Consider the following 13,175-nt stretch of genomic DNA (forward strand, 5'->3'; position numbering starts at 1 on the left):
CAGACTTAGCCGGGTGCCGGTGGCTCACACCTGTCATCCTAGCTATTCAGGAGGCTGAGATCTGAGGATCATGGTTCAAAGCCAGCCTGGGCAGGAAAGACCATGAGACTCTTTATCTCCAATAAACCATTAAAAAACTAGAAGTGGTGCTGTGGCTCAAGCAGTAGAGCGCTTGCCTTGAGCTGAAGAGCTGAGGGACAGCACCCAGGCCCAGAGTTCAAACCCTATGACTGACAAAAAAAAAAGTTTCCCAGACTTTCCTGCCCAGGCCAGCTTTGAACCACAATCCTCAGATCTCAGCTTCCTGGGTAGCTAGAATTACAGGTGTGAGCCATCCATGCCCAGCTCAAGCAGTGTATTTTTTTTTAATTAATTTCTTTGGTGGGGTCCAGTCATGGGGCCTGAACTCTGGGCTTGGGCTCTGTCCCTCAGCTCTTCAGCTCAAGGTGAGCACTCTATCACTTGAGCTACAGCAGCACTTCTGGTTTTCTGGTGATTTTTTTTTTTGCGGGGGGGGGGGGGGGGAGTCCGGTCGTGGGGCCTGAACTCTGAGCCTGGGTGCTGTCCCTCAGCTCTTCAGCTCAAGGCTAGCGCTCTACCACTTGAACCAGAGCGCCACTTCCGGCTTTTTTCTTTTTTTTTTTTTTTGCTTATGTGGTGCTGAGGAATCGAACCCAGGGCCTGGAGCATGCAAGGCAAGCTCTCTACCACTGAGCCACCTTCCCAGCCCTCTGGTGATTTATTGGAGATAAGAGTTTCACAAACTTTCCTGCCTGGGCTGGCCTTGAACCGCAATCCTCAGATCTCAGCCTCCTGAGTAGCTAGAATTACAGGCGTGAGCCAGCGGTGCCCAGCTCAAGTAGCATATTCTTTATCCGGACACATTACCTGGAATAGAACACTTCTGTCAGAAGAATGAGAGTAAATACATGGCTTTAGTGTCTATCATAGTATTAATACTTTCTGTGGGGCTTCAAAGCCTTTAAAATCCCATTGTTTAATGGGAATCTTGAGGGGAAAATGCAGTTGCATCCCTGACCCCTTTCTACAGTAGCCATGTGTCAGGAACAGTGTTTCACAGCACAGGTCAAGAACCAAAGAACAAACCCCATCTCTTCAGCTCTTATAGACTGGGTTTGTTAGTCATGTAACTACCAGTAAGAGGAATAGGTCTAATGTCTTTATGATAGTATCACATTGTTTCAGCTTTACCATCTAAAATGCTCATTTTCCACATTTATCATCATAGTTCAGGTTTCTTCCCAGGCTGACCCTCACAACAATCTTTTAGTTTTTAGTGTGGTTTGCTTTTGTTTTTGGTTTGTTTTGCCAGTCCTAGGGCTTGAACTCAGGGCCTGGGCATTGTCCTTGAGTTTTTTTTTTGCTCAAGGATAGGACTCAACCACTTGAGCCACAACACTACTTCTGGCTTTTTCTGTGCATGTGGTACGGAGGAATCGAACCCAGGGCCTCATGCGTGCTTACGCAAGGCACCTTCCCAGCCCAGGCAAGAGAAACTTTGCACTTAACATCTTGAAGTATTTCCTCTTTGTCTTTTTTTTTCTGAGTATAGGTGTGTGTGTAAATATATGCATAAATATTTTATATTTTATTGTAAAGATGCTGTAGAGGGGTAATGAGTCCATTTCCTATCAAGCATGTTACCCCCTCCTTTGTTTTTCCCCTGCCATCCCTTCCCTCCCGACATACTTTTTTTTCAGCAAGCAGTGTTTCTCTTCCTGTTCCCCTTTCTGAGCCAGGCATAAATTGAGGTTAACACAAGAAAGAAGGCTTTGCTTCTGGCTGACATTCCTACTTCCTGGTTAAGGCACACTGGTGACAAAGCTCAGTCAGACAGCAGTGCAAAGTAACAGTGACCTTATCAAAATGGGCGTGTATATGTCACACATCTACGTCCAGACTGGTCTGGGGATGTGGTTCAATGGTAGTGTTTGCCTAGCATGTATAAAGTCCTAAGTTCCACCCCCAACACTGGGGTGAAGAATGAGAAGACTACATGAAGCTACATTGTAGCTGTTTCAGGAATCACCCATATCTCCACAATAGAAATAGAGCCTCCCCCTTTTGCTTCTTCCCTTCTTGGGAGTTGCCATGTTTAAATAATTTAAAACTGGACTGGGATGTGGCTCAGTGGCAAAGCGCTTGCCTAGCAAGTGCCATGTCCTGGGTTCGATCCCCAGTACCAAAAAAGAAAAGACCAAAAAAAAAAAATACGGGCTGGGAAGGTGGCTCAGTGGTAGAGCGCTTGCCTTGCATGCATGAGGCCCTGGGTTTGATTCCTCAGCACCACATAAGCAGAAAAAGCCAGAAGTAGAGCTGTGGCTCAAGTGGTAGAGTGCTAGCCTTGAGCTGAAAAGCAGGCCCCACGACGGACAAAAAAAAAAAAAAAAAGAAAAGAAAAAAGAGCATCTTGGTATGGGAGGATTTGCCTTGCCTGCCTTTACTTTTATGTGTGCCACTACTGAGGTTTGAACTCAGAGCCTGGAGCTCTCCCTTGACTTTATCGCTTAAGGTTATCACTCTAGTACTTGAGCCACAGCTCTGTTCCTGGATTTTTGCTGCTTGGTTATTTGTCTTTTTGGTCGTGGCTTAAACTCTGGATCTGGGCACTGTCCCTCAGTTCTTCACCTCAAGACGATGGCTCTGCTGCTTAATTGAATAGAAAGGTCTCCTGGAATTTCCTGCTGAGTCTGGCTTCAAACCAAGATTCTCAGATTTCAGCCTTCTGCATAGTTAGGATTATAGGCATGCTCCATTATACCCAGCCTGAATTTACATTTCTTAAAGATAATTTTAGGAAGTGAAGCTGTAGAACAAGTGGCAGCGCACCCACCAGCTTTGAGGGGGAAAAGCTGTGAAAGCATCCAAGTCCTGCGTTCAAGCCCAGAACTGGCACACAAAAAAAGAAAATTTTACTTTAACAAGTATAAAACCTACATACCATCAGGTCTAAGAGGAACTGAATACTTCAAAGCCAGGCATCAATGACTTATCCTGTAATCCTAGCAACTCAGGAGGAAAGCTGAGGATCACAGTTCAAAGCCAGCCCAGGCAGGAAAGTCCAAGAGACTCATCTCTAATAAACTACCAAGTAGCTAGAAGAGGATCTGTGGTATAGCAATAGCCTTGAACAAAGGAAACTTGAAGACAGCACCCAGGCTCTGAGTTCAAGTCTCAGGACCAGTACAAAAACAAAAAACAAAAAACTTGCAAGTCACCTATCTTTTAAGACTGAACATCTAGAATAATGAATTTAAAATAGGTAAAATGTATTCCATTAAAATTAAAGACTTCTAAATGTATCAAAGAAAACTTAAGGTTAATGAAGTTTGTCACTATTAATTTGGAGATTATTTATTTATTTTGTGGTTGTGGGGCCTGAACTCGGCCTGGGTGCTGTCCCTGAGCTCTTCAGCTCAAGTCTAGCGCTCTACCACTTGAGCCACAGCACCACTTTTTTTTTCCTGCTTATGTGGTGCTGAGGAATAGAACCCAGGGCCTCAGGCATGCTAGGCAAGCGCTCTACCACTGAGCCACCTTCTCAGCCCCAAGTGGCTATTAATTTGGATACAGTTCTTTTACTAGGGCACTGTAGACCAACTTGAAATGGAGTCACTAATGCTAAAACCAGAGCTGTTTGCTGATGAGATAGAAGTCTGGCTCAGTGGCAGAATACTTACCTAGAATGGGTGAGGTTCCTAGGATCCCCAAAATCTCTCCCCTCCCTAAGGAGTCAAGTGTCCTGTGCTTTAGTAAGGTCCGCGATGTAGGCTGGTATCAGCCAGCTGATAGCTAGTTAGTTGCTTGTTCCCTTCCCACATCCAGTGGAGTTCCTGAGCACTATACAGCTAATTCTCAGTTCTTGAATAACAAGCAAATCAGATCTCCAAAACTCAATTTGTTGAAGTTTTCTTCTTTGATACAACCCATAGAATGGGAGAAAATAGTTAAAGCCAGACATGGTAGCACATGTTTGTAATCCTAGCTACCTGGAAGGACATATTAGCAGACTGCCTGTGGAAAAAGCATGAGACCCTACCTGAAAGGCAAGCTAGGGCTGGGGAGGTGGCTCAGTGGTAGAGTGCTTGCCTTGCATGCCAGAGGCCCTGGGTTCGATTCCTCAGCACCACATAAGCAAAAAGAAAAAAGCCAGAAGTGGCGCTGTGGCTCAAGTGGTAGAGTGCTAGCCTTGAGCTGAAGAGCTGAGGGACAGCGCCCAGGCCCAGAGTTCAGGCCCCACGACTGGACCAAAAAAGTCTCTGGGACTTTTGTGCCCAGGCTGGCTTTGAACCGTGATCCTCAGATCTCAGCCATCTCAGCCTCCTGAGTAGCTAGATGACAGGCCTGAGCCACTTCTACATCCAGGCAGCATGCGTGCCCGCGTGTACGGTGTGTGTGTGTACGTGCACGCACGTGCATGTGTGTACACAGGTGTGCTCGTGTATGTGCGTGTGTGCGTGTGTGCCCGTGTATGTGTATGGGTGTGCCCGTGTATGTGTGCGCGCGTGTATGTGTACGGGTGTGCCCGTGTATGTGCGCGTGTGTGCGTGTGTACGGGTGTGCCCGTGTATGTGTGCGCGTGTGCGTGTGTACGGGTGTGCCCGTGTATGTGTGCGTGTGTACGGGTGTGCCCGTGTATGTGTGCGTGTGTACGGGTGTGCCCGTGTATGTGCGCGTGTGCGTGTGTACGGGTGTGCCAGTGTATGCGCGCGCGCGTGGGCGTGTGCACCCGTGTATGTGCGCGCGTGTGTGCCCGTGTATGTGTGCGTGTGTACGGGTGTGCCCGTGTATGTGCGCGTGTGCGTGTGTACGGGTGTGCCCGTGTATGTGCGCGTGTGCGTGTGTACGGGTGTGCCAGTGTATGCGCGCGCGTGGGCGTGTGCCCGTGTATGTGTGCGTGTGTACGGGTGTGCCCGTGTATGTGCGCGTGTGCGTGTGTACGGGTGTGCCCGTGTATGTGCGCGTGTGCGTGTGTACGGGTGTGCCCGTGTATGTGCGCGTGTGCGTGTGTACGGGTGTGCCCGTGTATGTGCGCGTGTGCGTGTGTACGGGTGTGCCCGTGTATGTGCGCGTGTGCGTGTGTACGGGTGTGCCCGTGTATGTGCGCGCGCGCGTGTGCCCGTGTATGTGCACGCGCGTGTGTGCCCGTGTATGTGTGCGTGTGTGCCCGTGTATGTGCACGCGCGTGTGTATGGGTGTGCCCGTGTATGTGTGCGTGTGTATCTGTGTATGTGCACGCACGCGTGTGCGTGTGTACGGGTGTGCCCGTATATGCGCGTGTGCGTGTGTACGGGTGTGCCAGTGTGTGCGCGTGGGCGTGTGTACGGGTGTGCCCGTGTATGTGTGCGTGTGCGCGGGTGTGCCCGTGTATGTGTGTGTGTACGGGTGTGCCCGTGTATGTGTGCGTGTGCGCGGGTGTGCCCGTGTATGTGTGCGTGTGCGCGGGTGTGCCCGTGTATGTGTGTGTACGGGTGTGCCCGTGTATGTGTGCGCGTGGGCGTGTGCGCGGGTGTGCCCGTGTATGTGTGTGTACGGGTGTGCCCGTGGGCGTGTGCGCGGGTGTGCCAGTGTATGCACGCGTGCGTGTGTGTACGGGTGTGCCCGTGTATGTGTGCGTGTGTGCGCGCGTGCCCGTGTATGTGCGTCCTAGGCCTTGCACTCGGGCCCCCGCCGCCGAGGCCCTCGGTGGTTCTCGGCTTTGGGGCCGCGGCTGGCGGCCCCTCGCTTTCTCCCGATGCTGTGCGGGGCCTCCTGAGGAGCAGCCGCCCGCTCCGCACCCCCGGGTCGGTCGGTCTGTCGGTCCCGCCCCCCGTCCCGGGGTCAGTCTGTCGGTCCCACCCCCCCGTCCCGGGGTCGGTCAGTCTGTCGGTCCCGTCCCCCCGTCCCGGGGTCGGTCGGTCGGTCTGTCGGTCCCGTCCCCCGTCCCGGGGTCGGTCGGTCGGTCTGTCGGTCCCGTCCCCCCGTCCCGGGGTCGGTCGGTCGGTCGGTCGGTCCCGTCCCCCAGTCCCCCCGTCCCGGGGTCGGTCGGTCGGTCGGTCCCGTCCCCCCGTCCCGGGGTCGGTCGGTCGGTCGGTCGGTCCCGTCCCCCCGTCCCGGGGTCGGTCGGTCGGTCTGTCGGTCCCGTCCCCCCGTCCCGGGGTCGGTCGGTCGGTCGGTCGGTCGGTCCCGTCCCCCAGTCCCCCCGTCCCGGGGTCGGTCGGTCGGTCGGTCCCGTCCCCCCGTCCCGGGGTCGGTCGGTCGGTCGGTCGGTCCCGTCCCCCCGTCCCGGGGTCGGTCGGTCGGTCGGTCGGTCCCGTCCCCCCGTCCCGGGGTCGGTCGGTCGGTCGGTCGGTCCCGTCCCCCCGTCCCGGGGTCGGTCGGTCTGTCGGTCCCGTCCCCCCGTCCCCCGTCCCGGGGTCGGTCGGTCGGTCGGTCGGCCGGCCCGCCCCCCGTCCCGGGCACCCAGCCTCCGCTGTTCCGAGGCGTGGGCCCGGGGGGGCGGAGGAGCGGGTCCGACTCCACAGGGCGCCGCGGGCCGCCAACTTTGCGTTCGTACGGCGGCCGAGTGCGCGCGGCCGGGACGTGACGTGACGTGACGTGACGTGAGCGCGGCCGGGGCGGGGCGCGCCTCCTCCGGCGTCGGGCGTCTCGTGACGGGCACTTCCGCTCGGGGCGGCGACGGTGGCGGAAGTGGGAGCGGGGACCGAGCCTTGGCCATAAAGCCCGAGGCGGCGGCGGCGTCGGGGGCTGGCAGACGCAGGGCCGACCGCAGGCCGACCGACCGCCGCAGCGCAGCGCAGCGCAGCGCTCTCCGCCCGCCCTCCGTCGCGTCTCCTCGCGGAGCCCGCGCCGCGGCCGCGGTGAGTAGCGGCCCGGGCCGGCGGCCTCCCCCCCGCGGGCCCGGGCCTGGCGTCCCGCGGCCCGGGCCTCCCCCCCGGGCCGTCCGAGCCGCCGGGCCGCCGCGTCCCCGGCCCCCGGAGCGCCCGCGGGCGGCGTCGCGGCGGGCCCCCCGCGCCGGGCCCGGCCCCACCCGCCCGGCCCGCGGTGGGCGAGGTCGCCGCGGCCTGAGTCAGGGCGGCGGGCCGGGTCACGTGCCGCCCGCCCGGCGAGCGCGGCGGCGGCCGCGGGGCTCCGGGGCTCCGGGAAGTTTCCCGAGTCGGTGCGCGGGCGGCGCGGCGGCTCCGGCCGGCCGCGGGTCTCGGCTCGCCTCCCGCGGGGCCGGGCCGGAGCCGGAGCGGGGCCCGTCCGCCCGCGCCCGCGGCCCCGCGCGCCGCCCAAGGTCACCGTCCGTGGTCCGAGCCGCGGCGGGGCGCCTCGGCGGCGGGTGCTGTGCGGGCGCCGGCCGGCGGGAAGGCGCCGCGCGCGGGGGGGCTGAGCCCAGCCCCGGGACGGCCCGGCCCGCCCGGCGAGGCCGGGGCGCGGGGACAGCGGCGCCCGAGGGGCCCGCGCCGCTCGGGGGCTCCGGCCGAGCGCTGGCGTAAACAAACCCGCGGTGGGCAGGGAAGGCGCGGCCCTGCCACTTGGGGCGGCGTTTTCTTTCCCCTTCTTACTTGCCTGCCGTGCCAGCCATGCCATTGTCACAGCCCCAAACCCTGTCATCACGGAGCAGCCCTTCAAGTACCGTCCGGCAGGGCGCCGTGGCTCGCCTGGCCCCCAGCTGCGGGAGGCTGAGCGCTGGGGAGGGGAGCTAGCCCAGTCTGCACCGAAGCCCACCAGCCTTTTTTATTTTGTTTTTTTAATTGGTTATGGGCCTGGGGTCCAGGACCTGGGTGCTGTCCCTGAGCTCTTGAATTACAGCACCACTTGCAGTTGTTTTTTTTTTTTTTTTTCTTGTGGTTAATTGGAGATGAGTCTCTTGGACCTTCCTGCCAGTGCTGACTTTGAACCACGATCCGCAGATCTTAACCCCTTAGTAGCTAGGATTACAGGATGAGCCCCCACCACTGGCTGAGACTTTCATCTTCAATAAACTATGTAGAAAAACCTGGAAGTGGGATTGGGAATGGAGTGCTTGCCTAGCCTGCCTGAAGCCCGAGGCTCAATTCCTCAGTACCAGGAAACAGAAAAAGCCAGAAATGCCGGTGTAGCTCTCACCTGTCAGCCTAGCTACTCAGGGGTCTGAGATCTGAGTATCAAAGTTCAAAGCCAGCCTGGGCAGGGAACTCTGTGAGACTCCTATCTCCAATTAACCACCAGAAAACCAGAAGTAGTGCAGTGGCTCAAGTGGTAGAGCGCTCACCTTGTGCTGAAGATCTCAGGGACAGTGCCCAGGCCCAGAGTTCAAGCCCCACTACCACCAAAAAAAAAAAAAAGTGGAAGTGGTACTGTGTCCACAAGTGGTAGAGTGTTTGTTAACCTTGAGCAAAAGAAGTTTAAGAACAGCCCACAGGCCCTGACTTTGGAGCTAGTTTTCTGGGTCTACCAACAAATAAAGCAATAAAGTTTGGTCTTTTTTTTTTTTTTTGTCCGTCGTGGGGCCTGAACTCTGGGCCTGGTTACTGTCCCTCAGCTCTTCAGCTCAAGGCTAGGGCTCTACCATGTGAGCCACAGCACCATTTCTGGTTTTCTAGTGGTTTATTGGAGGTAAGAGTCTCACAGACTTTCCTGCCTGGGTTGGCTTTGAACCGTGATCCTCAGGTCTCATCCTCCTGAGTAGCTGGGATTACAGGTGAGAGCCACCGGTGCCCAGCTTTGATTTTTTTTTTTAATTTTTAATCTTTTTTTTTTTTTTTTTTGCCAGTCTTGGGGCCTGAACTCTGGGCCTGGGCACTGTCCCTCAGCTCTTCATCTCAGGGCTAGTGCTCTACCACTTGAGCCACAGTGTCACTTCCGGCTTTCTTCTTTTTACTTATGTGGTGCTAAGGAATTGAACCTCAGGCATGAGGAATTGGGCCTCTGGCATGCAAGGCAAGCGCTCTACCACTGAGCCACCTTCCCAGCCCATACTTGAGCTTTTTTTGGTGCTTAATTGGAGATAGGAGTCTCACAGATCCTGCCCAGGCTGGCTTTGAACTTCCATCTTCAGATCTCAGCCTCCTGAGTAGCTAGGATGACAGCTGTGAGTCAAGCCACTACTACCTGGCAAGAAAGCTTCTGAATGCTGCTTTGGATAGTGGTTCATGAATTACTGGTGACCCTGATGTGGTTGAAATCAAAACAGGCTTTTTAGGAATCTGACTAGCTTCAGTTTTTTTTTTTTGTTGTTGTTGTTATTTGTTTTTTTTGTTTTTGGTGAACTCTGGGCTTGGGTGACCTTCAGCTCAAGGCAAGCACCCTACCACTTGAGCCACAGCGCCACTCCTGGTTTTCTAGTGGTTTATTGGAGATAAAGAGTCTCATAGACTTTCCTGCCCCGACTGGCTTTGAACCGTGATCCTCAGATCTCAGCCTCCTGAGTAGCTAGGATGACAGGCGTGAGCCACTGGCACCTGGTTTAGCTTCAGTTTTATTACTCTAGATTTTGATTCTGAAAACAAATTTGAGATTTGTTACTCAGGAAATTCTCCTGGGGGGAAGAGAAGACTTGGGAGTTAGTTCCAGTGGTGACATTCAATATTAGCCTTGTTCATTTGCTTCAAGAAGCCATACTTGATGCAGTGGGCCTAGAGTCCCCTGGGACTTTCTGTTTAGCTGACATCATCACTACTGTAGAGATTGGTCTGCTTGATTCTATCCATTTCCTGGTCACCTAGGACTGCGTGTGTTGGCATGAAACAAATCTGAGGAAGCACATTGTAGCACATTAAACCCTGAGGACTTAGGCAGTTCTTGTAGGAATTTGGCATCTGACTTGGCAGGTAGAGGAAAGCGGTTCTCTGCTCCAGCTGTAAAGACAGCCTGCTTCTTACTGGGTGACTCATCTGACTTCAGGTGTCCTTTAAATATTACTTAACAGACAGTGCGCATGTGTGCAGGTGTAGCAAGACCGCGGTGTACAACCAACATGGGTTAATGAGTGGGAAAATTACTCATGTAAACAGTTACACCATTTGGTTTCCAGTATTCTTTTTTTTGTTGTTGTTGTTGCTCATGGGGCTTTTGAACTCTGGGCCAGGGCTCTGTCCCTCAGCTCTTCAGCTCAAGGCTAGCACTCATGCAAGGCAAGCACTCTACCACTGAGCCACCTTCCCAGCCTCAAAGCTACTATTTTTAAGGTTTGTTTCCTTTTGTCAGTCCTGGGGCTTGAACTCTGGGCATGGGCACTGTCCCTAGGCTACTTTTACTCAAGGCTAGTGCCCTGTCACTTGAGCCACAGTGCCACTTCGGCTTTTTCTGTGATTAATTGGAAATAAGAATCTCATGGACTTTCCTGTCCAGGCTGGCTTTAAACTATGATCCTCAGATTTCAGCCTCCTGAGTAGATAGGATTAAAGATGTGAGCAACTGGTGTCTGGCTTATTTTTTTTTTAACTATTTTTTTGTCTTTTTTGGTACTGGGGATCGAACCCAGCACGTTGCACTTGCTAGGCAAGCGCTTTGCCACTGAGCTACATCCCAGCCCTGCCTGGCTTATTTTTAAGTTTTTACGTATTTACTATTTTGTGTTGATCTTGGGGCTTGAACTCACCACCTGGGTGCTGTCCTGAAATTTTTGCATTATACTGCTTGAACCAGTGCTCTACCTTGACTCTTCGGTGATGAATTGGAGTAAGAGTATCACAGCAGCTGGGAATGTGGCTCAGCGGTAGAGTGCTAACTAGCATGGATGAGTTCAATTCCTCAGTACCACACAAATAGAAAAAGCCGGAAGAGGTGCAATGGCTGAAGTGGTAGATTGCTACCCTTGAGCAAAAGAAGCTCTGGAGCCAGTTGCTAGTGGTCAACACCTGTAAAATCCTAGCTACTGATGATCATGGTTCAAATCCATCCCAGACAGGAAAGTCCATGAGACTCTTATCTCCAATTAACTACCAAAAAACCAGAAGTGGCGCTGTGGCTCAAGTGGTAGAGTACTTGCCTTGAGCTGAAGAGCTCAGACACAGTGCCCAGGCCCAGAGTTCAAGCCCCAAGCCTCAGGACTAGAAGGAAAAAAAGGTCTCCCAGACTTTCTGCCTGGGCTGGTTTTGAACCATGGTCCTTAGATCTCAGCCTCCTGAGTAGTTAGGATCATAGGTGAGTCACCAGCACCCAGCGAAAGGAACTTTTAATCTTTAAAACCACAGCATAAGCTTAATGAAAAATACTACCTTTTATATATAAATGTAGTATTTTGTTATTCTACCAGCATCGTGGACTGACCTGAAATAGCTCTGGGTTCCCTGAGCCAGACCCTGGTAAAGAGCCTGTGCCATTCAGTTGATGATGGTAGTTGGTTTGCTTGTTTTTAAATACGTGTGTTTTGCTGGGCATCTGTAGCTCAACCTAGTCAGGGGACTGAGGTACAAGAGTTGCGATTTGAAGCCGTTCCAGGCAGGAAAAAAGGCTGTGGAACTCTTCTTTCCAATAAACTACTCAAAGCCAGAAGTGGTAGTGTGTGGCTCAAGTGGTACAGCGCTAGCCTTGAGCAGAAAGTTCAGGAACAGAGCCCAGACTCAGAGTTTAATGAAACCCCAGGACAGCAAAAATAAAGTGTTTTTTGTTTTGTTTTTGGCAGTCCTGAAAAAAAAGAACAACATACTGTTTAGTTTTTATTTTATTTTTGCTGTCCTGGAGTTTGAACTCTGGGTCTGGGCGCTATTCCTGAGCTGCTTTTGCTCAAGGCTAGCGCTCTACTACTTGAGCCACAGTGCCACTTCTGGCTTTTTCTGTGTGTGGTACTGAGGAATTAATTGAACCCAGGGCTTCATGCATACTAGGCAAGCACTTTACCACTAAGCTACATTCCCAGCCCCCCAAAGTGTTTTATAGAAATCTTCCTGCCCTCCATTTGTAAAGTGCTTACAGTTTACATGTTCTCTTGGTGCTCAAGTTCATTTCTTCCTGAGATGGCTGAGGTTGGGTGTCGGGGATTATCTGTCTACTGAAACCAGCTCATGAACTTTCTGATAGACTCTTCTGCGTTTTCTATTACTTTCATGCCATAAGTCTTTCATTTAAAATCACATGTCTTTTGGCTGATTATTAAACTAGTTCTTAAAAAAAAAGAGCTAGGAAGTAAGAAACAAAGAAAAATTTGTGGTTCATTATCCAGAGATCAAAGTATAAACTGGTTATTTTCCTCTTTTGAATGTATACTTTGTATACTTTGATTCTTTTTCTGGGGGGGGGGGGTCCGGTTGTGGGGCCTGAACTCTGGGCCTGGGCGCTGTCCCTCAGCTCAAGGCTAACGCTCTACCACTTGAGCCACAGCGCCATTTCTGGCTTTTTTCTTTTTGCTTATGTAGTGCTGAGGAATCGAACCCAGGCCCTCATGCATGCAAGGCAAGTGCTCTGCCACTGAGCCACCTTCCCAGCCACATATACTTTGATTCTTTAGTGAATCACCTTATCCTGGGTGTGAGCATTGAACTGGGACAGATCTGAGGATCATGGTTCAAAGCCAGCCCGAGCAAGGAAAGTCCATGAGACTCTTATCTCCAATAAACCACTAGAAAACTGGAAGTGGCACTGTGGCTCAAGGAAGTGGCACTGTGGCTCAAGTGGTTAGAGCGCTTGCCTTGAGCTGAAGAGCAGAGGGATAGCGCCCAAGTCCAGAGTTCAAGCCCCACAACCGACCAAAAAAAAAATTAAAACGAATAAAAGACCTTAGAAAGCAAATGTTGGACTTTAAATTATGTTCATAAAGTGTCTAACCAGTTCATGTTCTGTGTTCTCTGGTTTTTTCTTGCTGTATTATAACATGGAGGATTCCTAATAGTGGATTCCACGTGGATTTGTATACATATATTAAAATATTTCTTTTCTGCTTTATTATTTTGACACATAAAGTGAGGATTAATTTTCATACATAGAGTGGACTTTGGGGCTAGTTTTTATTTTCAGGGCTTTTGATTTGTTTTTTGGTTTTTTTTTTTTTTTTTTTTTGGTCCAGTTGTGGGGCCTGATATCTGGGCCTGGCCGCTGTCTCTCAGCTCTTCAGCTCAAGGCTAGCGCTCTACCACTTGAGCCACAGCACCACTTCCGGCTTTTTTCTTTTTGCTTATGTGGTGCTGAGGAATCGAACCCAGGGCCTTATGCATGCAAGGCAAGCGCTCTACCACTGAGCCACCTTCCCAGCCCTTTTCAGGGCTTTTGAA

General features: G+C 52.5%; 1 protein-coding gene across 2 annotated transcripts in view; it reads left to right on the plus strand.

Annotated features, from left to right (window-relative positions):
• The first annotated feature begins 6,675 nt into the window (after nucleotides 1–6,675).
• Nucleotides 6,676–13,175, plus strand: part of LOC138824879 (ras-related protein Rab-7a) — a 38,643-nt gene continuing 32,143 nt past the window's right edge. For both annotated transcript variants that reach the window (XM_070019303.1, XM_070019304.1), the window contains exon 1: nucleotides 6,676–6,860. The gene's annotated coding sequence lies outside the window, so the exon portion shown is untranslated. The remainder of the gene's footprint in view (nucleotides 6,861–13,175) is intronic.

The sequence above is a fragment of the Dipodomys merriami genome, unplaced genomic scaffold, assembly GCF_024711535.1.
Source record: "Dipodomys merriami isolate MVZ:Mamm:240054 unplaced genomic scaffold, mDipMer1.0.p SCAF_13, whole genome shotgun sequence".
Lineage (NCBI taxonomy): Eukaryota > Metazoa > Chordata > Mammalia > Rodentia > Heteromyidae > Dipodomys > Dipodomys merriami.